At 45.3% G+C, this 27,721-nt stretch overlaps 1 protein-coding gene and 1 pseudogene across 3 annotated transcripts in view; both read left to right on the forward strand.

The window, feature by feature from the left end:
* PRDM16 (PR/SET domain 16) overlaps window positions 1-27,721 on the forward strand; it is a 941,382-nt gene that overhangs the window by 338,729 nt on the left and 574,932 nt on the right. The gene's annotated exons all lie outside the window — the stretch shown is intronic.
* On the forward strand, window positions 11,275-11,425 carry LOC143934664 (U2 spliceosomal RNA; annotated as a pseudogene).

Raw genomic sequence — 27,721 nt, forward strand, 5'->3', positions numbered from 1 at the left:
GTGTTTCGGCGTCCAAAACACCTTCTTCGTCAGGGCCTGGCATTGAAAACAATGTGAATGGACTAGAAGTGAACTGGACCTTTAATGGTATTTGGCTGCCAATCCAGCTGCTGACAAGTGACCGGTGCTTGTAAATCACACTGGAATAAACACCATTAAAGGTCCAGTTCACTTCTAGTCTATTCACATTGTTATCAATCTCAAGCCCTGACGAAGAGGTTGTTTTTGGACCCCCGCAATGCATTAGGAACTCTTTGGATCGTCTATCTGAATTTTATTGGAATACAGTCATATCTGAACCTTTTAGCAGTGGTATGGCGCTTCAATTTACATTTCTGTTCTGGATCTGTGACTCACCAAGTAATGAAGCGAAGATAAGCCATGGCGCCTGCACTTTAAAAAAAATAGGTCAGCAACAGCAGTTCTCATATTCTTATCCTACAAATATATTGTGCTTCTTGATGGGTGGTCCAGTAGATTGTTCCTATGACATTTAAATTGTGGTATCGAAAGAAAATCTGAATAGATTTAAAGAATCAAATAGGTTTGGGGGGGAATGATGGTAAGTTGAAGTGGAAACTAGCTTCTTTTTTTCCTGAGGACCCTAGGGATGAAACCATCCACACTTGGGTTCCCCATCTAGAGAGCCTCATGCTGATTTCTAATGTATCTTATTTCATGGATAACCAACCAAGATGTTTGACATATTGAACTGGTAATGGCCATGGCATTGGTTGTGAAAGCCAGAAAACTTCTATGCTAGAGTCCTCCAGGTGTTAGACGCTACCTCGTGAATGAACCTTGGAGTATCAATCAAAATAGCTTTAGTTTTTTTTTAAATATATATGTAGAGTTGGTCATAGAGATGGTCCAGGAAAGTACATTTCCTTGTTGGTAAGTCTTTCCCCACACCTATGTGTTTCATAGTTTCCTCTAATTTTGCCCACTGTCAAAATGGCATTTGCATTATCTCCTTGTGTTTTCGCTGGTATACCCTAGGTACACTGGTTTACTCCCACTCTCCAAAGTCTATATAGTAGGTTTTATTGGCTCTTTGTCGAAACTTGTAAAAAAAACTGCCCAAAAACTTCTGTGGCAAAGGCTTTTAAGTGTATCAGACATAGTGTCCAGAGAGTTGGCCCGTAGAATTGCTGAAAGTAGGCATATACATACAGTACGTACTGTCAAAAGACTTTAATAGGATCCATAAAAACCTCATACCAGTACCAGGAACACAAAGAGAACACCAGAGAGAATAAAAAGAAGAGTTCCCCTTGGGGTTTTCAGGCAGAAACAAGAAGCAGAGATAAATCCGTAAAAAGTTATATTGCCCCTTTTTTCCTCCTTACGTTTCACAAAGAGAAAACCTTCCTGCCCCATGTCAAAGCTCTTTCACGGGCCAACACAACAGGCTGGCACTCAGATTTTGTTTTGATGCTAAAAAATGAGGTTCTATAACATTATGGACAACAAAAAGACGCAAGCTCATTAGGGAAGGTGACAGCCGGACCATGGTAATTTTAACCCTGCGCCACCAGAAGATTTACCAGTATAAAGTGGCCTTAGCCCTTGTACACACGGTCGGACATTCCGACAACAAAATCTGTCAGATTTTGTCCGACGGTTTTGCATACACACGGTCGGACAAAGTTGTCAGAAAATCCGATCGTACGTAACGTGATGACGTTATTTCGTTACGATGGGACTACGTTCAGGCTAGTAGCCAATAGCTTTAGTCTAGGAATTTGATCTGAGCATGCGTGGCACTTTGTCCGATCAGAATTCTCTACACACAATCGGACAAAGTCCGATCGGGTCATGTTATCGGAAAGTTTTATAGCCCAGCTGTAAAACTTTGTCCGTCGGATATTCAGACGGAAACAGTCCGATGGAGCCCACACACGGTCGGATTATCCGACAGCACGGTCCTATCGGACATTTTCCGTCGGAATGTCCGACCGTGTGTACAAGGGCTTACAGTGACCTGGTCAGCAAAAGGTCACTGTAGCCAAAACCATACCTGCTAAAACAAGAATATATTTTTATATAGGTAAAAAAAAAAAAGCGATCTTCTGCAATAAATTAATTTATTAATCCAGGTGTAGTACAAAATATTACAGGATTTACGCGTCTCGGCAAGTAGCCTTAATCAATGATGAAGGCTACATGTGCGAAATGCACAAGTCCTTTATTATTTTGTACTACACCTGGATTAATAAATTCATTTATTGCGGAAGATTGAGCTGCTGGCTTTCTTGCTTTCTTTTACCTATATGTTTGCTCAGGTGCTAGTAGGACACTACAAGCCAGTGCACCGAACGCTCACCACCTCGGGGAATTACAATAGGAGTTTTCTACTATATTTACGAATATCTATTTACCCTTCCAGTGGCCCATGTCTTGAAATGCTGCAGCTTCACTGCTCACCAGCCGCTGAAAATATTCCACACTTCAAGATGTGTGGAATAGCTGCTCCCCAGACACACGCAGTGGTTCTTCCCATTGGCTCGTTCACAGGGCCGTCTTTAATATTGATTGGGCCCTGGGCAAACATTTTCTTAGGGCCCCCCTCCCCTCATGCAATTTCACTCTCCACCTTCTCCGAGACATAAAATAAATAGCAGCTAGACTTAAAATCAGTTTACTGTATCAGATCAGACAGCGATTGTGATTGGTTGCCAGAGGTTACAGCCTATCATTACCGCTCACTGACTGGTGGCTAGAGGTTACAGCACTCCTTAAGGCTTACTGATTAGTTGCTAGAGGTTACAGCACATGATTTCTGCTTTTTGATTGGCTGCTAGAGATTACTGTACAGTAATACTGCTCACTGGTTGCTGTAGGTTACAGCACATCATCTCCTCACTGCAGCGGGGCATGATATACATATGAATACTGCTTTTATTTACATATCAATTCCGTTGGCCTTAGCTATTTACATATGCATGTCACTGCTATTTACATATGAATGCCGTTTATTTACATGTAAACACAGGGTCTGCAGGTGAGTCATCTGTACACAACAATAGGGCAGAGCTGGGCAGCATTAGTAGCAGCACTTCACACTGAGATATCAGGACACAGCAAAGGACTAAAACTTCAAGGGACAAGGGAATGTAAACTGGGATAGTTGGCAAGTATGAGGCAGCTGCTTCGGGCCCCACAACAATGACAGGGCCCAGGGCAGCTGCCCCTTTTGCCCTGCCTTAAAGACGGCCCTGCTCGTTCATCTTGTGGTGACGTACAAGCCAGTACAGAAAACTATGGGGTACGGCAGGGGAGCAAGTATTCATACACCTGGAAGGGTGGAATGCTTGCAATGGCTGGGACCAGTGAAGCTGCAGCATTTCAAGACATTAACCACCAGAAAGGTACATATATATATATATATACCCAGCAATTATTATTTTGGCTACAAGCGACCCTGTGCTGACAAGGTCACTTTAAGGCCATTTCATGCTGGTGATTCGTCAGCTGGTTTAGGGGCAAAGTGACCAGGTACAGCAGACACCTACCCAAATGGGCTTGCTCCTTCATTGGACATAAAACTACAGAACCTCATTTTCTAGCATCTGAATGCCAGGTTGCTGGTTTGGGCAGCAAGAAAGCTTCCCGTAGCAGCAGCAAAGTGGTGCCATTTCAAGACACAGGCCACTGGAAAGCTAAGTATATTTCCTATTATTTTAGCAGATATGACTTGGCCTACAACTGACCCTGTGCTGACAAGTAGGGATAAGCTAAAGTTTTGGCCGAACTAAGTCACGTGATAGCAGGCCACCAGCCCAGTCTGCTGTGGCCATGGAATTCCCAGGCCCACACCAACACTTCACAAATGGTCGAGGATGCTGGTGACATCATTGACTTAATGTGACCACATGGCCATGTTTTAACAATGTTGTTGACCAAATATTACCATGTGGCCATATTAGGTCAACAATTTCACCAGCATCCCAACCCCTTTGTTACGCGCGACTGCATGGACCGCTTATCCTTAGCTCATCGTTACCGACAAGGTCACTTTAAATCTGCGCAAATAGAGAAGATACATCGAAACAGCAGCCAGATATCCTGGTGGAAACTGACTCCAGAACTGCAACCTTATCACCATGCTAAGGACTCAACATCCCTTGCCACCCCTTGGTTGATCTCCTTTCAGAAGCATCTGACAGGTGTCGAGGAGGTGATACGTTGCCGGCTCACCTCCTGATTTAACCCTGTAAATGCCACATCACCGCACTTCCATTGCGTGCATTGCAAAGTGGTTGTTGTGAAGTTGTGACATGGGCCAAAGACATGCATGTGTCTCGTTTGGTGGTTGTAACGCTACCCGAATATGGCATGTTGTTTAATTATGGCATATGTACAGTCCTGAGTGGCTGCATGTCTAGGTTCTGGTAGACTGTTTGAGGGGGGGGGGCTTAACAGCCTGGTTTTACCACACCCAGCCACTAGTGTGGATGAGCCGTAAGCCCTTATACACACGGTCGGAGATTCCAACTGAGTGTGTCCTATCGGACCGTTTTGTCGGATATTCCGACTGTGTGTGGTCTGCTTTGGACTGTTTCCGTCGGAATATCCGACGGACCAAGTTTTTTTTCCAACTTGCCGGTAAAATTTTCTGACAAAATGCTCCTATCGGACATACTCCGATCATGTGTAGCCTACTCCGACGGACAAAGTGCCACGCATGCTCAGATCAAATTCCTAGACCAAAGCTATTGGCTACTAGCCTGAACGTAGTCCCGTCGTAACGAAATAACGTCATCACGTTATGTGGATTTTCCGACAATTTAGTCCGACCGTGTGTATATGCAACATCACTTCTGGACCTCTTCCGGAATTAATCTGTCGGAATTACTCCAACGGATTTGGTTTTCGGAATCTCCGACTGTGTGTACAAGGGCTAAGACTGCTGGTTCCTCAGGGGAAGGGTATTGTGAATGGTAAAGTGATCTTCTGAATGGTGGAGTGTTCCCTATAAATCAACAGAGGTCCAAGACGAAATATTATAAAAATTACAATCGCATTACCGTGGCTTGATTTCAAAGCAAAATATTCAGTTGTAAAAAAATAAACAGCAGGATTAAGTCAAACAGGCATACAGGAAAAAAATAAAAAAAATGTAAAAAGCCAGACTGGTAAGGCTTCAGATAATACAGAATAACAAGACAACCGCAGAAAGAAAAACAGATTAAGGTGAAAGGTGGGACGGAATTTCACAGAAAAATCATGTTATTGAATTTGTCCGTTGAAAAACGCATTTATTTTTCAACTTGTAAAAATATGTTAATTGCAAAGATACGTTGATAGGAATGTCCAATTTTTCTAGCGCGTCCAGGATGTCTTTGATTTTATATAATAAATCTATTTATTCCCTCCGTGCTCCTATCGACGGAATTTTGGCTGCGCCCAAATCGGCTTTTTTTTTTATGTAATTGGCTCGCAGAGCGAGCCTTTTATTCGCTCCGTGTCCTTATTTGTTTTTTCTCCGAGCTGTTTGCTGCGGAAGGAAAATAACATTTTCGGGGCTGAAATCTTCTGGAGGTTGGCAGCGTAAATTGAATGTGATGCGGAGTGGCACTGGCAGCGAGTCTCATAGCCGGGCAGCCAGGTACGGGAAGGAGAGAGAAGCCAGGGCTCGCTAATGTTACAGAATGCTTGACGGCCAGAGAGAGACTCTAAGCTCTGTATTCTTCTTGGCGTTGGATGAAAAGAGCTGTCGTCCAAATTCCAGCAAGGTTCTTCCAGGGTGCTAACATAATTACACAATATGGAAAACTCAACCGTGGCCTACAGTAAATGATGTTCCTGCGCCTAGATGAACAGAAATGGCAAATTTTAAAGGGAATGTCTACCATTTTTTTTTTTTTAATTCAGATACGCAAATACAAGAGGTCAGTTTAATGCAAATAATCTTATCGTTATTTATTTATAACCAACTAACAATTTACATAGATATTAAGCCAGATTACTGGTGGAGAAATAAGCAAGAGACAGCAGGATAAGTGGAGGAAATACAGATGCACACAATGAATAAAGCAGAAGCAGGGGAACCCTTGCACTGTAAATCCTAAGGTGCAGCTTGCTCTCCAGCAAGGAGAACAGTGATTAAAGTGGTTCTAAAGCCTCAAGGTTTTTAACTTTTTTTTTACCTTAATGCATTGTATGCATTAACCCTTTCACGCCGACGTTGCGCAAATATGCATCCCCACCGGACTGGGCTTTTTTTCCGTGGGGCCGCATAGTTGCATATCTTCCTTTGTGTTGGGAGCAGGGCCGGGACAAGGGGTGGGCAGGAGGGCCGACTGCCCTGGGCACTGTGGTATCATGTGAGGTGGGGGGGGGCACCACATGGAAAATGGGGGAGGGAATTTGTGTTGGAAAGGGGGATTTGGGGGGCAGTAAGTAATTAAGTATTGTTCTAGAAGGGGAAATTTGGGGGGTATGCTAAAATGTAGGGGAGGAGGTATGGGGGAAGAAGATTTGTGCTAGGGGGGATGATTGGGGCACTTTGTGCTGGAAGGGGGGATTTGCAGTGGGGTTGGTTATTGTGAGGGGCAATTTTAGTGGTAGAGAATTTGTGCTAGGAGGAGTGATTTTCTTTTGATGGGGCACTTGAATTGGGGGGATTTGGGGGATGGGGGTTAAGATTTGTGCTGGGAGTGGGGCATTTCAGCAGGGGAGCAGATTTGCACTGGGAGGAGGGGGCATTTATGCTTAGGGGGTGAATTTTTTTTTATTTTTGTGGGGGAGGGATTTTTGATGACACATAATGCTCATACACCTTGGGAGCGGGGGGGGGGGGGGGGGTGCAGTTTGGCATGTTTGCCCTGGGCTCTGGATGACCTTGTCCCGGTACTGGTTGAGAAAGCGCCGCATGGTGCTCCAGGTTAAGATTATTTATCTCGGTATTCGTCATTTGGGGTTCCGTTTGTTGTACCTTAACAAAGTTCTACCAGCAGACCATAAAAGAAACAGATTTCCGGTAGTAGGCAAATTGGCTGGTCGGACTAAAATTTATACAGGATAACTCAGTCTATTGAAAGGGAGGTAACCCTTATCTATCAGTCTCCTTCATATTTTTCTCCTTTTGTTGGTTTTTCTTTATCTTTTCCCTATCTCCCTGTAGCTTGAGATATCCCTAATGGAGCCATTCATCTGACTCCATCACATCTTCATGCAATGACCTTGCCACGTTACGGCAATGCCTTCACTTCTTTCATTCCTATCAGAATGATGTAATCCATCTATACCAGGACGCTGGCAAACACTACAGGCCAGCGTAAGATACAGTAAACCTGCCTGGTGATTAGGCACCTTACCAAGTACACCTGTTGTTTGGCAAACAATATGCAACTAAGGAGAAAGTCAGAAGGCAACATCCGTGTTTGTTTCAGGTTTTGAAGCTAGTCGTAGTTAGTTACATTCAACTGGACTTGTTTTGTAATGTTGAACACATTTCATACAGTAGCTTATCCAAACCACTTCTTGAATGCCAGTGAGTGCCAGGGGGATACTCCAGCATTTGTGCCCACACATAAAACACCCTAATCCAATCACCATGGAATGTGTAGATGTTGATTGTTCAAGAATCCAAGGGCAGGTGTGAATGTTGTGGAACGTTTTCTGGTTATATAGTCACATCCTTGGTGTCAGGAAGCCTCCATAGATGTTAGTTCTTTGATTCACATGGCTGAAAAAAAAAAATTCACAGAGTTTCGCCTGAAGGCTTCTTCAGGGAAGGGGTTGTGTAAGAGGCAGTATAATGGAGTGTTGATCCAGGCGAAGCAGAACCAACTGGCCTGGAGCTTGCACTGCCCATAAGAACATATGGCTACATATGTGAATATTCAAACATAACCTCAATATAACCTATCACAGCTACATATATCCTTATGTGCTGAGTCAAACATCTCTCAGCAATGGAGAATCAATTCAATGGAGAATCAATGGAGAATCCCCCTATTACTTTAGCTTGGGAGATGTTGAGGATTATCCAAAAAAAACTGCTGTAGATGAGTAAAAAGTCCCAACACTTTCCGCCTGGTGACTTTCTCAGGAGAGAAAAGGGGTTGTGATGGAGGCAGTGTAAAGGAGTGTTGATCCAGGTGTAACAGAATCAAAAGAACATAGATAAATCCTCTACAAAATGTCAGAAAGAAAAAGATGTAGTCATTGGGGCCAGTCTGCCATGACCTCCAACTAGTCTGGAAATCACATAGCCCATAAGAACATATGGCTACATATGTGAGTATTCAAATATAAGCTCAATATAACCTATCACAGCTACATATATCCTTATGTGCTGAGTCAAACATCTCCCAGCAGTGGAGAATCAATTCAATGGAGAATCAATGGAGAATCCCCCTATTACTTTAGCTTGGGAGATGTTGAGGATTATCCAAAAAAAACTGCTGTAGATGAGTAAAAAGTCCCAACACTTTCCGCCTGGTGACTTTCTCAGGAGAGAAAAGGGGTTGTGATGGAGGCAGTGTAAAGGAGTGTTGATCCAGGTGTAACAGAATCAAAAGAACATAGATAAATCCTCTACAAAATGTCAGAAAGAAAAAGATGTAGTCATTGGGGCCAGTCTGCCATGACCTCCAACTAGCCTGGAAATCACACAGCCCATAAGAACATATGGCTACATATGTGAATATTCAAACATAACCCCAAGACAACCCATCACAGCTATATATATATTTATTTATGTGCTTAGTCAAACATTTCCCAGCCAAGTAGTGGTGGAGAACCAATGCCCCCTATTACTGTAGCTTGGGAGATGTTGAGGATTATCCAAGAAAAACTGCTGTAGATGAGCAAAAAGTCCCAGCACATTTCACCCAAAGGCTTTCTCAGAGCAGAGGAGGGGTTGTGTTTGAGGCAGTATAATGGAGTGTTGATCCAGGCGTAACAGAATCAAAAGAACATAGATAAATCCTCTACAAAATATCAGAAAAAAAAAGATAATCTCTCTGTGTAGTCATTGGGGCCAGTCTGCCATGACCTCCATTCAAAAGATGGCCCTGTGGTCTTGTCCTCTATATATGCCTGATATCCTCCATAGTGGCCAGCCGTACACAGACAGCCCTCTGTAACCGTTAAGATGGACACACTTCTCCAAAAAGATCCAAAAAAAAAGGTTCCCAAATGGCCTGACATAGATGTGTAGTGTGGTCCCAGGGTAGTCACTTTGTAGGTGTTAATGCAAACTTTTGAGGCATTCTCGAAACGCGCCCGTGGAGCCAATTGCTGGCATACTGATTTGAAATTCCTGTGTGCCGTATAATGTGCTATATTATCCCACTAAACAAGTTAAAACAACATTGTTAGAGCTGTAAGCGTGTGAAGGCTTTGATCCAGCTCAGCAGCTTTTCCCCTTCAGTCCTCCATAGTGTGACCAGGTGTCGGAGGCTTATTCAAAGAAAGGTGCAGCTGACTTTTCTCTGGAAGGAGCTGGGATCAAATATTGATTAATGGCCATACGCGGGTGTCTATTCACTGATGTCTTTGCAAATAAGTAACTGACAGCACAGCTCAGTCCAAAGGAAGGGCATGAAGAGGGATGGGCTTTAAAGCAGAACCCCGGGCAAAATATTTTCCTTGTGTTCTGGATAGGGAACTTTTTGTTTTAACTTTTTGTCTTAGTGCTTCTGGTCTTCTGCAGCATTTTTGCAGTCACTTATTGCATATATGAACTCTAGGGATGGCGGTATGGCACTACACATGGCAGTTTTCCCATGCTCCCAGATGCTGTGGGGCTGTCCTGGGGTTTTAAAATAGTCCCGTCGTTCCAGTGCCCCGAGCTGGTTTCTTGACCGCTTTGTTCTGCAGTGCTTGTTCCAGGACCTGGCCCCAGCTCTATGCAGATTCTGTGTGGTTGAGGAGGGATCTCCTACTGTACAGAGGGTGTAGTCCCAACAGCCGGTGGAGGGAAAGAGCAGCAGCGTGGGGCACAGACTAAGAAAGATAAGTCTTGTCCACTGACACCACTGTTCTCCCTACTCCCCTATACTGTAGGTATTATTGTTCCTCCCCACCCTCCACCGGGCCTATTGTTCCTTCCATTTCACCACTAGGCACTTCCATTTCACCACTCGGCACCACTGTTCTTCCTAACCCTCACTGAGCACTACTGTTCCCCCCAACCCCCACTGGGTACTTTTGTTTCCCCCCATCTATTGTTCTTCCTCACCTTCCACTGGACACTATTGTTCACTCCTACCCTCCACTGGGTACTAATATTCCCCCCAACCCTCGACTGGGCACTATTGTTCCTCCCTACCCTCCACCAGACGCTATTTGCCCTAGGCACTACTTTTCCCCTTACCCCCCAAAGGGCTTAGTTATTCCATCCAAACCCCTGGGCACTATTGTTCCTCCCTACCCTCCACCAGACACTATTTGCCCTAGGCACTACAGTACTTTTCCCCTTACCCCCCAAAGGGCTTAGTTATTCCCTCCCCACCCCACTGGGCACTATTGTTCCTTCCCACACTCCACTAGGCACTACTGTTCTTCCCATCCCATTAGGCCCTAGTATTTGTTCCCATCCCCTGCTGAGTACTGTTGCTCCCCCCTCACTAGAACTACTGTGCCCCCTCCAATCGCTCCTGGGCACTATTGTTCAACCCATCCCTCCTTGGGCACCATTGTTCCTCCCCACCCCCAATTGGGCACTGTTGCTGCTTCCTACTCCCTCACTGGGACCTATTGTACTCCGGCAACGTCCGTTGGGCACTGTAGCTGCTCCCCACCTCCCCACTGGGCGCTCTTGTTCCACACTGACCCCTAGTGTGCAATATTGTTTCACCCCACCCACCCACTGGGCACTATTGCTCTTCCCCTATTGGGCAATATTGTTCCTCTCCACCTCCTACTGGGAACTATTGTTCTTCCACATCCCCTACTGGGCAATATTGTTTCACCCCACCTGGGCCCTATTCCCCCCCCCCCCTCAATGTCACTGTCATAGATCTAATATGGCCATGTGTCACAAGCATTTCCACCTCTTTGTGTAAGTGCAGCTGCAGGGAGTGGAATGTCCTGGCAGTAGCTGATTAGACCAGGAATGACAGCTGCCTTCCAGTTTCAGCCAATCACAAGCTTGGAACGAACCCCAGCTCATCACTACACCCCTCCGTTACTGAGTCCTATAGTTCCTCCTAACCATCATCAGAGCAACCACACAGGGGGGCAACTGAGAGGCGGGGATAGATCGCGGTCACTCAGGAAGTGCCCGAAGAAGGATCATCCTCACTAGTTGTTATTTTAGTTGCTTCTCTGCCTTTTGGCTAAGATCAAGTATAGTATCTGTTCTTATCAGTGTCCAATAGTGGTGCTCTGCCATCATTCTGGCCTTTCGGTAGGAATGGCTGGCTGTATAGTACCTCTGCTGGTATGATGGGGGTCCTGAGGAGCCTTCACAGTGTGGGTCGGGAGTACTGCCTTGGTGTGTAGGGTTCCAAGGGGCCCAATGCCTTCCTGATTAGAGCTGTGCTATCTGGTATGGCCATTGGCTGGGAAGACAGAGAATGTTCCCTTGGGAAATGGCCACCCCAGAGCTGCTGTTAATACCACTATGGGCCTGGAAAACCCACTGTCTGAAAAAAGCACAAGGTCATGTCACTTCAAGTTTTTTCTGCACAGCACCTTTTTTGGGCTAGGCCATTTGGCTAATTCAGGGGCAATATCTGCTACCAGGCTACATGGCCTAGCCAATGCACCTGCACTGGCACCTATTTATTTAATTTCGTTTTCTCCATGAGTTTGTTGCTTTTGTCTGTGTTTGTTTCACTTGATAGGAGGATGTGGGTACTTGGGCCTTCCCTGAAGTCTAGAGGGAAGATATGTGGCCATCAGGTCCCTTCCTTTTCTGAACCGGGGGAGAGGGGGGGGGGGGGGCTCCTTTCAGGAGAGCCCTTCACTGAGTACTTGGTGGTTGGCTATGGCTGATCATGAGGAGAGAGGTCTACCAGGCCTTTTGGCTAGGTGGACCAAGTCACACCTTGCCCCTGTCAGGAAGGAGTCTGGCACCCCAGGGGGATCCGGATAGAGTTCTACATCTTTGGTAGGTTGACTAGAGAGCCTTATTTAAAGGACCAGCAAATTGACAGCAGAAGGTTCCCTTATGTAGAAGAGCTACTTAAACCCCAGAGAGGCAGACCAGGTTATGCAATGGGCAGATCTGCCTGACCCTGAGTATATGTACAATTACAAAAAACACTGATTGGGTTTTTTACACCGCGTTGGTCGCCATGATATGACTATTTGAAGGAGGGCAGCTTCCCATATCCCTGTTGTGGTTGCTGATACCACCTCATTCACAAAAGGCAGAAGTCTGGAAGCAGAAATTCACTGAGTCTAGAAGAAAAGGAAAATACCAATATGTTTTATATTATAATCATGCTCCGTGATTCACGGTTGACATGCAGCCGCAGTTAAACCAAAGTGTTCATCTCACCCTGTGACCCGATTACCGTATGACATCGTCACAAGACCGCAGACTCCTGACCCCACCGTATAACCCGGCTTCGTAGAGCGCTACAAAGCTCGGCTCTAATTTACGGCCTATTGGCATCTGGATCAAATGTAGCCTATTAAAGTCTGCTCTTTGATGCCAAAGGTGAGTTGAAGACACTGCCATGATTTCTTGGGCCCTTCTGAGGAACTGAATCCCGAGATCAATCATAATCAAGTGAGTGGGGGTAAGGAATACAACGTTTCAAGTCCGCTTCATTTTGCTTGATGGATCCTCGGTAATAAGTCAATGGATCCGCCTTTGCCTGAGCAGATTTAAAGCACAAAACACAAGGGGACGTGACCGTTTGTTAAAACCCATTCCTGCCCAAATTCAGAGCACCTACTTGAGTTCTCCCCTGCTGGACTACAGAATTCAACCTATGCCATATGCAAGGACTCTTGGGAGATGTACTTCTAGGGGCGTTTGTTAAAGCCCCTCTCTGGGAAAATTTAGAGTGCCTGTCAGTTCTCCCCTGCTGGACTACAGAACTTCACCTCTGCCTTATGCACAGGCTCTTGGGAGATGTAGTTCTAGGAACGTTTATTAAAGCCTATCTCTGGGCAAAATTTGAGCTCTTGCCTGACTTCTCTCATGCTGGACTTCAGACATCAACCTATGCCATACGAAGGGGCTCTTAGGAGATGTAGTTTTAGGGGCGATTGTTAAAGCCCATCTCTGGACTTGATAGATCACTTTGCTTTATGGATCCTCTGTATTGTGTGGTAGTAAGCCGATGGATCTGCCTATGCAGATTTAAAGCACAAAACACAAGAGGACAAGACCATTTGTTAAAACCTATCTCTGAGCAAATTCAGAGCACCTACCTGAGTTCTCATCTGCTGAACTACAGAATTCCACCCATGCTATATGCAAGGACTCTTGGGAGATGTACTTCTAGGGGCGTGTGTTAAAGCCCCTCTCTGGACAAACTCAGAGTGCCTGTCTGTTCTCCCCTACTGGACTACAGAACTCCACATTTGCCTTATTCACAGGCTCTTGGGAGATGTAGTACTAGGGGTGTTTATTAAAGCCCATCTTTGGGCAAATTCAGAGTGCCTGTCTGAGTTCTCCCCTGGTGGACGGTTTAGGAGATATTCACTTTGGATGCAGCCACTGACGTCAGCGACACATGAGCTGTGAAGGTCCGGCTGAAGGTCAGGCAGACACAGCGCCGGAGCTGCGCACCTGGAAGACACGCCGAGGGGAAATATCAGTTCCCCTCGGTGGTATCCAAGCCCATATCCAAGGGCTCTTGGAAGATGTAGCTCTGGGGGAGTTCATTAAAACCCAACTCCAAGCAAATTTAGAGTTCCTGCTTGAGTCTTCTCCTGCTGGACTACAGAATTTCACTTATGCCATATGCAAAAGGCTTTTGGGAGATGCAGTCCTTTCCTGCTGAATAGCAGAACTCCATTTATGCCATATGCAAGGATATTTTGGAAGATGTAGATCCAGGGCATTTGTTAAAGCGGTTGCATACTCGCACAAATATATATATTTTTTTAAACCTATACGGTTTAAAAAAATACTTACCTTAGAACGAGGTGTTGGCAGCTGATCCCAGTCACCACCGAGGGGAACTGATATTTCCCCTCGGCGTGTCTTCCAGGTGCGCAGCTCCGGCGCTGTGTCTGCCTGACCTTCAGCCGGACCTTCACAGCTCATGCGCCGCTGACGTCAGTAGCTGCATCCACAGTGAATATCTCCTAAACCGTACATGTTTAGGAGATATTCATTTTACCTCCAGGTAAGCCTTATTATAGGCCTTATTATAGGCTTACCTGTAGGTAAAAATATTTAAAAAAAAGGGTAGACAACCACTTTAAAGAGGAAGTAAAGGCAAAAAACAAAACAAACAAAAAACACACCCTGTAAGGCAAAGGCATAAAGAGCTAGTATGCATAGCATACTAGCTCATTATGAATAACTTACCTGAGAACGAAGCCCCCGAAGCAGTCCTCCGTCTTCCTCTTCGCCACTGCCATGTATCCCGGAACGACTTCCGGGTCTCGCTGCTCCGGCGCTGTGATTCGCCGGAGCCGCGATGACGTCACTCGCGCGCATGCGCATGGGAGCCGTCACTCGCGGCATATCGCCGCGATCTGCGGCCTGCCCGGTGCGCCTGGTGGCTGTCTTCGGGTAAATATCTCCTAAACCGTATAGGTTTAGGAGATATTTCTTGGACCTACAGGTAAGCCTTAAGCCTCATACACACGATAGGACTTTGTACAAACTTTCCCTTCGATTTTTGTACAAAGGGCGTCGGGCCTGAACTTGTATTGCATACAAACGGCAGGACTTTTTCAGCCAACTTTCACCAAATCACGTGGTTTTTCTGCTCTTTACCGCTACCTTTGGTCAACTTCTGTATTGTTGTCTGATCTTTTGCATTGGTTCTGAGCATGCCTGTTTGTACTTTGTACAAAAGTCCTATGGTTTTCTGTACACGCGATCAGACTTTGCTCCATCGGACTTTTGTTGCCAGAAAGTTTGTCTGTTCACACAGCCAACAAAAGTCTGATGAAAACCAAAAAAGTTTGTCCGATGGAGCGTACACACGGTCGGATTTTGCTCCAAAACAGCTAATTTGCATGTTTGTTGTCAAAAAGTCTGATCATGTGTATGGGCCTTAATCTAGGCTTACCTGTAGGTCAAAGTTGGTTGTAAGGGTTTACAACCACTTTAAAGATTATCTTCAGCCTATATCAGAGCACTTATCTGATTTTTACCCATGCTGGACTACAAAACTCTGCCCGTGCCATATGCAAGGACTGTTGGGAGATGTAGATCTGGTGGCATTTGTTAGAGCCCATCTCTGGGCAAATTCAGGGCACCTGCCTGGGGTCTCCCCTGCTAGACTACAGAACTCTATCTATGCCATATACAGGGGCTCTTCAGGGATATAGTGTTAGGGGCATTTGTTAAAGCTATACAGGGGCGGCAAAAGGCTGATATCAGGTCACATTAATGTTCTCATGTATTTGAAATAATACATTGAATGAATACAGAGCTGCATTACGTTGGGTCTTTTATGTCTCTGTTACGGATATATCTGAAAACTGTTTCTAGAAAGATACATTTCCTTTTCGGTATAAATGGCAATGCCTATGACGGGTGCACTTTAACTGAACTAATCTCGGTATGAGACAATATTGTTCCGGGCTCCATAAAGATGATGAGTCTCTTGTATCCCTCAGGCCCTCCCGGGACTTTTGCTCCATTTTTTTTTTTTTGAAGGCAGTATTTAAGATATTGACATCCTGGGTCAAACAACATTAACCTCTTTATAAGATAATAAATCCTTTCTCTGTATCTGGAAATAGGTCAATACCAACTCCAGCGCTCGTTATCTGGGGTTTGCTGATACTCGGCTGCCAAAAAAACAGGTAGATTAGATGATCCTTCCAGGCCTATCGGTGTCAGAAACCTTCAAAGATCCTTGTGCATTGCAGCAATGCCACTCATATCTCTCGGAATGATATAGCCAATGTAGTAGGTCTATCTTTTATTTACAGTCTAGCTTGGCTTCTCAAAGGGGCATTGTGCACAGAGGCGCCACTAGTCTTTCCTGGGTCCTTGTGACACTAGGGGGGGGGGGGGGGGTCGAAGTAGGCCACGAAAAATATCATCCACAAGTAAAAAAAAAAAAAATGTAATAGGACCACCAACCAGGGTCTGAAATATTTTCATATTAGAATTTGCGTGCAGCAAGACATATGGAAAGCCAATAACCGACGCGTTTCGGGGGTTCAGACACTCCCCCTTCATCTGGGCTTATACATGCTATATACTTGAAACTCTTCCGGACTGCCAGGCCACAATGTACTGCTGGTGGGCAGCCCATACAGACATAGCGGCAAACCCGTACGCCACTGGCCTCTCCTGAGCTTACGACACGCACGTGGGTGCTCCTGTGCCGAAGCCCACTGTGATTAGACACAGTGAGGTTTTTTTTTTTTTTTTTTTTTTTTTTTGACACAGTGAGGTTTTATCAGCAGGTACCAGCCAAGGCGTCCAGGTGTCCAATCGCAGCCCGGAGCCCTGTGTTGACAAACAACACATGGCTGGCTCTGTACTGAGGGAATGATCTCTCTGTTTCTTACCCCTGCAAAGAATGTATGAATGTAATTGAGGCTTTGGGGTCAATTCATAGATGGAGAAGGGGACCTAATTATCTTGGGGCACAATGGGTTCCGGTGATGCTGCTCGTAGCACAAATAGGGGACCCCTAAAAAAACACAGGGTTTGGAATTCACATGTAAAGCGCCCAATGAGAGAGCCAGAGAAAGAGCTAAGAGTCCTAAATCTTTTGTTGGTGATGTTCATTCCCAAATAGAAAATAAACAACATTTGATGCCTTTCAGAGGTACACAGGTCCCCCCTCCCCATCTTTAGGGCTCAAATATATGGTGTATATTCATTTACACGCTAATACAGTATTAGATGCAAGATGTGGACCCTGAAGAAGAGGGAGACCTGTGTGCCTCCGAAACGAGTTGGGTTTATTATACTGTGCAACATCTCTGATACATATTGTAGTTATGGGTCACCAAGTGATTTGGGTCAGTCTTGGGTGCTACACCAGTGGGATCATCCTGTCCTAATTCCCTGGTCTGTTTCTGTCTACCTGGGAGCTTTGAGTGTTCCCACCCATCTTTGTATGTCCCAGATCCTCCTGGTACATTCTTCATCATATAAAATAAATCACAAATTGAGCAGGGATGCTGGGAACCCTTCATAATGGGCACAGCAGGTGTACAGACCTGGGAATTCAGCATAGGGATGGTGGGAAACCCTCATAATGAGCACAGCAGGTGTACAGACCCAGGAACTCAGCTTAGGGATGGTGGGAACTCCTCATAATGAGCACAGCAGGTGTAAAGACCTGGGCACACATCACAGGGATGATGGGAACCCCTTGTAATGGGCACAGCAGGTGTTCAGAACCAGGAACTCAGCACAGGGATGGGAGAACCCATCATAATGGGCACAGCAGATGTACAGACCTAGGAACCCATCATAGGGATGGTGGACCCCTTATAATGGGCACAGGAGTTGTACAGACCCGGGAACTCAACACAGGGATGGTGGGAGCTCCTCATAATGGGCACAGCAGGTGTACAGACCCAGGAACTCAGCACAGGGATGGTGGGAACCCCTTGTAATGGGCACAGCAGGTGTACAGACCCGGGAACTCATCATAGGGATGGTGGGATCCTTCATAATGGGCACAGCAGGTGTACAGACCCGGGAACTCATCATAGGGATGGTGGGATCCTTCATAATGGGCACAGTGGGTGTACAGACCCGGAACTCAGCACAGGGATGGTGGGAGCCCTCATAATGGACACAGCAGGAGTACAGACCCGGGAACTCATCATAGGGATGGTGGGATCCTTCATAATGGGCACAGCAGGTGTACAGACCCGGGAACTCATTATAGGGATGGTGGGATCCTTCATAATGGGCACAGCGGGTGTACAGACCCGGGAACTCAGCACAGGGATGGTGGGAACCCCTCATAATGGGCACAGCTGGTGTTCAGACCTAGGAACTCATCATAGGGATGGTGGGATCCTTCATAATGGGCACAGCAGGTGTACAGACCCGGGAACTCATTATAGGGATGGTGGGATCCTTCATAATGGGCACAGCTGGTGTTCAGACCTGGGAACTCAGCACAGGGATGGTGGGACCCCTCATAATGGGCACAGCAGGTATACAGACCCGGGAACTCACCAATATGTAGTTTTCTGCAGCTGGCCTTTGGTGGGTGGAGCATGCCGGGCCCCTCCCACCGCTCTACTCTCTGCTCACACTATGTACAGCCCAGTGATGATGTCACTGTTACTTGTGTAAGGTAATATCTGGATTTGCAAAGACATTTGGGGCATACACAGAGGATTTGAATTGTGGCTTTTGAGGAATATATTTAAAGGGGTTGTAAACCCTCATGGTTTGCATTCTATGCATTAAGGTGAAAAACCTTCTATGAAGCTGCAGCCCCCCCGCCCCCGTTTTACTTACCCAACCCAAATCTATCTCCGGCAGGGAACGAGCACACCAGCACTAGCTGGTGTCTTTTGTCCTGATTGGATGACTGATAGCGGCACAGCCATGGGCTCCGGCTGCTGTCAATCAAATCCAGTGATGCTGCGCCGGGAACGGAACCGAGTCCTGCATTCTGTGTGATTGGACACAGATGCGGGACTCGGGAGTCCGCACGGGTTTCCGCCGAGGAGAACGTTCCTCCAACGCGAACACTCAATGCACTCCAGCGCCTTTGGGGGACCCCAGAAGAGGAGGACCGGGCCACTCTGTGCAAAATGAACTGCACAGTGGAGGTAAGTATGACATCTTTGTTATTTTTAAAACGAGGGTTTACAACCCCTTTAAATATTTTTTTTTCCCATCCGGAGTTCAGCTTTACCTCTCTAGCATCCACCAAACACTGAACTATCAGTTTGGCATGGACTGACCCTTTAACTGCTATAGAAGCCAGTCATTTCCGTTTGTTGGACCAGTATATATATCGGCCATTGTGTGTCCATCCTAACCAACTATACCGAGCAAGAAATAAATTCCATGGGGTGACACATATTATAAAATGTGGAATGCGTCGGGTTGAAAGCCCTGAAAAGGAAAATCCCTTGAAGGCAAATTCCTCCCCTCTGCACATTATTTGTTCATCCATTGAGTGCATTGAATCCGGCACAGAATTGTGTTTTTCGTCTTGGTCATCATACAGGTGAGCAATACGGTGATTTCAGCATTCAGCTGGTAACTGACGGGACATTTTCGGGGATTCTCCCAGCTGTTTAAATACATATAAATGGATGCTACAACAAGCTTCTGTATGTGGGCTAAATACATCATAGGAACAATATTAACATGCAACAAAGTGTTTGTAACTCTATGCAGCCAATTTTTATCATCCAGACACTCCTGCCAGACAGCACAGCTAGATCCCTAACTCCCATTGCAGTAGCAGCAGAGCCTGGCCAAGAACACGCCCCAAGCCTGCTGATTGAATTGTATGTGCGTGTGTGTTTGTATATATATATATATATATATGTATTTGTGTGTATATATATATATATATATATATATATATATATATATATATATATATATATATATATATATGTATCTGTGTATATAAATATATATTTAAAATAATAATTTTATATGTATATATATATATATATATATATATATATATATATATATATATATATATATATATATATATCTATATATATATTTATATTATTATTATTATTATTATTATTATCAATTTATATAGCGCCAACAGTTTACAATTACAGTACAATACAAAAGGTTTGGATGTTTTATAGCAGAAAGTAAAAAAAAGTTTTTATTTTTTTTTTTTTTCAAAATTGTCGGTCTCTTTTTGTTTTAGCGCAAAAAATAAAAAAATGCAGAGGTGATCAAATACCACCAAAAGAAATCTCTTTTTGGTGGGGGAAAAAGGGATATTTATTTTTATGGTTGAACTAGACGGACTTGTGTCTTTTTTCAACCTAACTAATGTAACATCAATTTTATTTGGGTACAGCGTCGCGCGACTGCACAATTGTCATTATTATCACCAAAAATGGCCTGGTCATGAGTGGGGTGGGGGGGAATCTTCTGGAGGTCAAATGGTTAATTTAACCACTTCAGCCCCGGAGGATTTTACCCCCCTTCCTGACCAAAGCACTTTTTGCGATTCGGCACTGCGTTGTTTTAACTGACAATTGCGCGGCCGCGCGACGTTGTGTCCAAACAAAATTTGCGCCCTTTTTTTCCAGCGCAAATAGAATTTTCTTTTGGGGGTATTTGATCACCTCTGCGGTTTTTATTTTTTGTGCTACAAACAAAAAAAAAGGTGACAATCTTGAAAAAAAATGCTATATTTTTTACTTTTTGCTATAATAAATATCCTCCAAAAATCTAAAAAAATTTTTTTTTTCCTCATCTTAAGCCGATACGTATTCTTCTACATATTTTTGGTAAAAAAAAAAAAATCGCAATAAGCGTATATTGATTGATTTGCGCAAAAGTTATAGCGTCTACAAAATAGGGGATAGTTTTATGGAATGTTTACTTTTTTTTTTATTAGTAATGGTGGCAATCTGCGACCTTTATCGGGACTGCGACATTATGGCGGACACATCGGGCATTTTGACACTATTTTGGGACCATTGTCATTCACACAGCAATCAGTGCTATAAAAATGCATTGATTACTATGTAAATGACACTGGCAGTGAAGAGGTTAACCACTAGGGGGCAGTGAAGGGGTTAAGTGTGTCATAGGGAGTGATTCTAACTGTTAGGTGGATGGGCTTTAACACACAGGACAGTGATCACTGCTCCCGATGACAGAGAGCAGTGATCTCTGTCCTGTCACTAGGCAGAACGGGGAAACTCTTTGTTTACAAAAGCATCTCCCTGTTCTTCCTCTCCTTGACACGATCGCTGGCACCCGGCGGACTTCAAGTCTGCGGGACCCACGGAGACCGGCCGCGTGCCCGTGACACCGCTTCTTAAAGGGGACGTACCTGTACGCCATTTTGCCAACCAGCGCCAATCTGCCAACATATAGCAGCCTGCGGTGGTCGGCAAGCGGTTAACAAGATGAAGTTAGAAGCTGATTGGCTGCCGTGCGCTCTCCAGTATTAGTAAATCAGCTCCAATGATCGGGGGTTCTAAGTAATATTCTAGCAAAAAAAAAAGTCTAAATTAGCCCAGGCAGCACGTGGTTAAGGTGTTTTCTCTACAGGTCAAATGTTGCTTTAGCCCTGGTTCACATTGAAGTAATTTGGCATGCGATTTGACATGTCAAATCGCATACCAATTTGGGGGCAATTGCCAGCAATGGCACCATCCGAATCGTTGCGGCGATGCATTTGCGATGCCGCACCGATTCCCAAAAGCCGTTTCTGTACTAGTTTTGGGGACTTCGGGGTGCGATTTCCATAGACATCTGGTGCAGAGACCCGCACAGATGTCTCTGAAATCGCAATCAGAGTTGTTTCCGACTCTGAAGCCCCCCGGTACAGCGTGACTTCAGCGCGGCTTGCAAAACGACTTCTGTAATAGAAGTCAATGCAAGCTGCCCCGAAGTCGCCCCCAAAAGTAGTACAGGGAATCTTTTTCTACGTCGGAGCGACTTGAGTAGAACGGTTCAGTTGCACTGCATGGAGCGCGACTTGTCGGGGCAGCTAAGTCATCTGACAGGTCGCCCTTTATCCTCGGTTTCCATTAATGCGACCTGAAAGTCGCGCGGTCCTGCCGCAATTTTTTTCCCTGCGATTTCTAGGCTGTCTTGAAGCAACACCTGTGTATTCTTGAGGTCTGTGAACCTCAAGTCGCATCAAGGTGGGTGCAGAAACTACTTTGAAGTCCCTGCGACTTGAAGTCACACAGATACGAACGGTACTCATTGGAAATGATGGGGGTACAACTTGTCATGCGACTTTGCAGTCCCCAAGTCGCATGAGAAGTAGCGAAACCGAGCCTAAGACTATTCCTCGTCTTATCGAACTTTCTTAGGCTGTTGCATTAGGCTGTGTTGAAGGCAAGGCTGAGGTTCCGCTTTAAGAGCAGAGGCTGGATGCGGTATATCAGGTGATGGGAAGGTGAACTGAGGACTGCGCGTTCAGATCTCAGATCTGTCCTATCATTGGTCCCCGTGGATCCTCAGACCACAGCATTATCATATCTGGGATGAGAAGAAGACCGGGGCAATGAGGAAGCCTCATCCTGTAAATGATGTCCTTTTTTATAGCAATAAAATAAATAGATTGATTATTAGCTAAGACAGGATGGACTCTGGCAGGGCTTTGATGTCACTGTTTAATGTCCTCTCCTATCAGATCCCATCGCAGGCACCTAATAAAGAGCAAATATTTAATGGGAACCGCTCCATTATCAGTAGGCATGGCATGGAAAGAACAGCGAAGAGATAATAGCTTGTTTAATTAAATACAATAAGGACAGGTTATTAAATCATATAATCGACCATCCCCAGAAAATGTTTTCTGGAGACATTGGACAGGTCTATCGATCGCGGGTCTCCAGCCAAAGGTCTGCTTTGCATTGTGGGAAATAAGTTGACACTTCAAAGGTACGTTCCCCCCCCCCCCCCCCCCCGATACCGTAAGGCTGCAGAAAAATGTTGGCAGATCGCACAGAGCGTCCGCGGCTCTCTGTGACCGTAACTTAACTAGGTGGTGTAAGACAGTGGTTCTCAACTATGGTTGCCACCTCATCCCTTTAAACCTGAACACATATTAATTACACAGGTTCTGTGGCTGATTAAGGTGGTAATTAAACTCAATCGGTGCCTTATCTGCATTTAATTGCCCTCAGAACCCGTGTAATTCAAAGGTGTTCAGGTATGAGGTGGCAACTCGATTCTCAACCCTGTCCCCAGGTATCCCAACCGGCCATGTTTTACGGGTTTTTCTTTGGCTTGGTATTTTGGACAGCTATTTTATCTAAGCAAAATTCCCAAAACATGGCCTGTTGGGGGTACATGAGGGCAGGGTTAAGAACCACTGCTGTAGGATGACTTCAGCTATGCTCTCCACCCACAGGAGAGGTCCCTCAGACTTGTTTTGGCCACCTAATGGACTTAAGTGTTGAGGTTGTTGAGAACCACTGCTGTAGGATGACTTCAGCTCTGCTCTTTACCCACAGGAGAGGTCCCTCAGACTTGTTTGGACACCCAATGGGCTTAATTGTTGAGGTTGTTGAGAACCTTACTGTAGTATGACTTCAGCTCTGCTCTCCGGCCACAGGAGAGGTCCCTCAGACTTGTTTGGCCACCGAATGGGCTTAAATGTTGAGGTTGTTGAGAACCATTGCTGTAGGATGACTTCAGCTCTGCTCTCTACCCACAGGAGAGGTCCCTCAGACTTGTTTGGCCACCGAATGGGCTTAATTAATGAGGTTGTTGAGAACCACTACTGTAGGAGGACTTCAGCTCTGCTCTCCACCCACAGGAGAGGTCCCTCAGACTTGTTTGGCCACCGAATGGGCTTAATTGTTGAGGTTGTTGAGAACCACTACTGTAGGATGATTTCAGCTCTGCTCTCCGCCCACAGGAGAGGTCCCTCAGACTTGTTTGGCCACCTAATGGGCTTAATTGTTGGAGTTGTTGAGAACCACTGCTGTAGGATGACTTCAGCTCTGCTCTTCAACTGCAGGAGAGGTCCCTCAGACTTGTTTGGCCACCTAACGGGCTTAATTGGTGAGGTTGTTGAGAACCACTGCTGTAGGATGACTTCAGCTCTGCTCTCCACCCACAGGAGAGGTCCCTCAGACTTGTTTGGCCACCTAATGGGCTTAATTGTTGAGGTTGGTAGATTTTTGAATGAACATTAGTAGGAAAATTCTCAGTACATTCGAAGGCTTGACGAATGTTGCTGGAAAGTGCTTCAAAATTCCATTTGGATTTCAGCCACTTAAAGCATAGCTCCCAACTGTCCCTGATTTCTCGGGACTGACCCTCATTTGGAGCAAAGTGCCTCTGTCCCTCTTTCCTCCTCATTTGTCCCTCATTTTGGTCTGTTCTATGGAGTTGTATATAAAATGCATAATTTAACTTTCAAAAATTATTTCCCAGTGCTAAATCTTTCACCCAAATTCTAAATTGCTGAATTTGTAAAATTTTAAAAGCCAATATAAAGGAATAGTAGTGGTTAAAAAAAAAAAGGCCTTGTGAATTTAATTAACTTTTTTTTAGGTTACTTCTCCTTTAAGGAGGTGTGGCAGGGGGCGTGTCCTATGCCTACATACATTTGCTAGTAGGTGTTCCTCATTCCCGTCTCAAATTGTTAGGGGGTTTGCTTAAAGAAGAAATGTAGTCTGCTCACATAATTTTTAATAAAAACATCTTTGCCATTCTGAAGCTTCCCTCCAACCACTTTGCATACCTCCCAATATTTTGAGAGTGGAATGAGGGACACCTACTAGAAAACATATGTAGGCATAGGACACGCCCCTTAAAGGGGACATAGCCAAAAAAAGGTTAAATAAATCCACAAGTTTACTTGTTTACCACTAATATTCCTTTATATTGGCTTTTAAAATTGACAAATGCAGCAATTTAGAATTTGGATGAAAGGTTTAGCGCTGGAAAATACTTTTTGAAAGATAAAAAGTGCATTTTATATACAACTATATGGATCAGACCAAAATGAGGGACAAATGAGGAGGAATGGGGGACAGAGCGACATTGCTCCAAATCAGGCACAGTCCCTCCAAATCAGGGACAGTTGGGAGCTATGCACTTTGCATATTATTTTATATATACTGTGATTCTGTACTTGCCAAATATGCTGCAGAAATCTCCCTCCACTGAGTCTGGCTGCAGCCATTTTAACTGTGGGCAGCTGAAGCTGCTGCCTGTTCACTTCCTGGATTTACACAGACACACAGAGACACACCTCCAGCTCTGCAGCTCTGATTGGCCCTTTTATGACTCTTCCCCCACTCCCTTCCTGGCAAACTCTCACGAGCGGTGCATGATGTCATAAGCCTAGGCTTTTCTCCAGAAAAAGAAACAGGAAGTGGGCTGTATAAGGGATTTACTGGCAGAAAAGAAACATGTTTTACTATCCAAAGTTAAAACTACAAGGGCAGAAGATTTATTAGATGGAAAGTTGAAAAAAAAAATCACTGAAGGTCGGCTTTAATCACCAGGCCAGAGATGAGCAGAGGCCATCTTTCCTGTGCTAATCTCTGTGGCCAGCCAGTCAGTTCTCAGGCTTGCCGATCAGCCAGGTAAGCCCAAGAATCACGGGAAAGTGGCATCTACTCCTGAGGAAGTGACCAGAGATTCCCAAAATTAGTTTTAGGATGCATTATTATTAGGTTTTGATACCCAGAATAAAATGTTTTAGTTTGGTATATATCATGGAATTATAACAAATCAGCGTATTCATATTTTAATTGTTCTCTATGCTAGCTAATGAGAATTGTATTTATTCAGGGCTTTTTTTTCCAGTGGGAACTCGGGGGGAACGCCGTTCCGGCACCTCCAGCAATTAATGTATGTAATGGCAAAGGTGCTGGAGAGTCTATTGATGCTGGCTGCTGGGGGATCGATTTTTGCATATAACACACACTTTTTCACCCTGAAAATTGGGTGCAAATAATGTGTGCGTGTTTTTTACGCTGATACTGCAATTTGGGCTGCTCTGGAGGGAATGGGGAGAGGGGGCGGGACGAGCGCCATCAGATTACATACAGCGAGAATCTCCTGTTTACTCAGCGGCCTCTGTAATAGGAAGTCCCATCTCCTGGGTCGGCAATGGACCCGTGTTCTGTCTATCATAGGAGCCGGTCCAGGAGGCGGGACTTTGTATTAAGGAGGCCGCCGAGTAAACAGGAGATTCTCGCTGTATGTAATCTGATGATGCTCGTCACGCCCCCTTCCCTCTCCTCTCCGAGGCAGCAGTAATCTGAGGTGAGGCTGAAGATGGGCATTGATCAGGCTGCATTGATGGGCAATGGTGAGGCTGCATATTGGCATTGATCAAGCTGCATTGATGGGCAATGGTGAGGCTGCATATGGACATTGATCAAGCTGCATTGATGGGCAATTGTGAGGCTGCAGATGGCATTAATCAGGCTGCAATTATGGCAATGGTGAGGCTGCAAATGGGCATTGATCAAGCTGCATTGATGGGCAATTGTGAGACTGTAGATGGGCATTGATCAAGCTGCATTGATGGGCAATTGTGAGGTTGCAGATGGGCATTGATCAAGCTGCATTGATGGGCAATTGTGAGGCTGTGGATCGCATTGATCAGGCTGCAATAATGGCAATGATGAGGCTGCAGATGGGCATTGATCAAGCTGCATTGATGGGCAATGATGAGGCTGCAGATGGCATTGATCAGGCTGCAATCATGGCAATGGTGAGGCTGCAGATGGGCATTGATCAGGCTGCAGATGGGCATTGATCAGGCTGCATTGATGGGCAATTGTGAGACTGTAGATGGGCATTGATCAAGCTGCATTAATGTGCAATGGTGAGGCTGCATATGGGCATTGATCAAGCTGCATTGATGGGCAATTGTGAGGCTGCAGATGGCATTGATCAAGCTGCAATCATGGCAATGGTGAGGCTGCAGATGTGCATTGATTAGACTGCAGATAGGCATTGATCAAGCTGCATTGATGGGCAATTGTGAGACTGTAGATGGGCATTGGTCAAGCTGAATTGATGGGCAATTGTGAGACTGTAGATGGGCATTGATCAAGCTTCATTGATGGGCAATTGTGAGGTTGCAGATGGGCATTGATCAAGCTGCATTGATGAGCAATTGTGAGGCTGCAGATGGCATTGATCAGGCTGCAATAATGGCAATGATGAGGCTGCAGATGGGCATTGATCAAGCTGCATTGATGGGCAATTGTGAGGATGCAGATGGCATTGATCAGGCTGCAACCATGGCAATGGTGATGCTGCAGATGGCCATTGATCAGGCTGCATTTATGGGCAATTGTGAGACTGTAGATGGGCATTAATCAAGCTGCATTGATGGGCAATTGTGAGGCTGCATATGAGCATTGATCAGGCTGCATTGATGGGCAATTGTGAGGCTGTGGATCGCATTGATCAGGCTACAATAATGGCAATGATGAGGCTGCAGATGGGCATTGATCAAGCTACATTGATGGGCAATGATGAGGCTGCAGATGGCATTGATCAGGCTGCAATAATGGCAATGGTGAGGCTGCAGATGGGCATTGATCAGGCTGCAGATGGGCATTGATCAGGCTGCATTGATGGGCAATTGTGAGACTGTAGATGGGCATTGATCAAGCTGCATTGATGTGCAATGGTGAGGCTGCATATGGGCATTGATCAAGCTGCATTGATGGGCAATTGTGAGGCTGCAGATGGCATTGATCAAGCTACAATCATGGCAATGGTGAGGCTGCAGATGGGCATTGATCAGGCTGCAGATAGGCATTGATCAAGCTGCATTGATGGGCAATTGTGAGACTGTAGATGGGCATTGGTCAAGCTGAATTGATGGGCAATTGTGAGACTGTAGATAAGCATTGATCAAGCTTCATTGATGGGCAATTGTGAGGTTGCAGATGGGCATTGATCAAGCTGCATTGATGAGCAATTGTGAGGCTGCAGATGGCATTGATCAGGCTGCAATAA

This window comes from Lithobates pipiens, unplaced genomic scaffold (genome assembly GCF_037356315.1).
Source record: "Lithobates pipiens isolate NorthernLeopardFrog02 unplaced genomic scaffold, aLitPip1_a1.2 Scaffold_27, whole genome shotgun sequence".
In the NCBI taxonomy this organism is placed as follows: domain Eukaryota; kingdom Metazoa; phylum Chordata; class Amphibia; order Anura; family Ranidae; genus Lithobates; species Lithobates pipiens.